The following is an 806-nucleotide window of genomic DNA, read 5'->3' on the forward strand; positions in this document are numbered from 1 at the left end:
CGAGGGGCTGGTTCCCAGTGGGAGGCTCCTACTCTGCACCCAGAGCCTGTCTGCCGGCTCGATGGGTGGCTCTGCCCCACAGGCTGCATCCAAAGGCAGCGATGGCCCCAGCTCTGCTCCCGGGGCTCCCCGCACCGCACCCCGCTCTGGTTCCCGGTGCCGAGGGGTAGTTTATTCCCTCTCCAACTCAAACTCTTTTGCCCAGGCTCTTACAGCAGCGGGTCCTCCTGCCTTTCCCCAAGACCTTGTCAGCTGCTTTCTCCTCGTTTGCTTTTTCTAGGACAGCGGATGTCTCTCCCTACCAGACCGAAGCAGCTCTGAAAACTCCCGCAGCCCCAAAACCTCCCGCAGCCCCCTCGTCCACCTCCGGGCTTCCCAGCAGATTCTCTGCTCCGTGCCGAGACGGGAGATGGAAGTGAATTAGGGACGGCACAAAATGGATCATCGCTTCATGCGTTTTTAATGGTGAAAAAATTAAATATGTAGAGGCCATGCCGGCTCCGGATGAGTAGTGCAGCTGAAGGCCATCAATGTTTCATGCTAACGGCCTGCGAGAGGAGCCAGCCCGATTCAGAGGTGCAAAGAGGGTTGGTGAGAAGAGATTCACCCCCGGGGATGGAGCCCGCACCAGGGGAGCTGCCAGGGCCAGCGGGGCTCCCCGAGCCGCCCCACGCTGCTTCGCCTTGTGCCCAGGACACTTCTGGCACCTGGGTCCTCCTCGGCCACGGATTCACCGCCCCGAGAGCATCGGTCTGAGCCCCTCGGCAGCAGGCCTGTCCCACAGCAGGAGGGGGCTGTGTCGCTCC

The sequence above is a fragment of the Cariama cristata genome, unplaced genomic scaffold (assembly GCF_000690535.1).
Source record: "Cariama cristata isolate BGI_N322 unplaced genomic scaffold, ASM69053v1 scaffold4840, whole genome shotgun sequence".
NCBI lineage: Eukaryota > Metazoa > Chordata > Aves > Cariamiformes > Cariamidae > Cariama > Cariama cristata.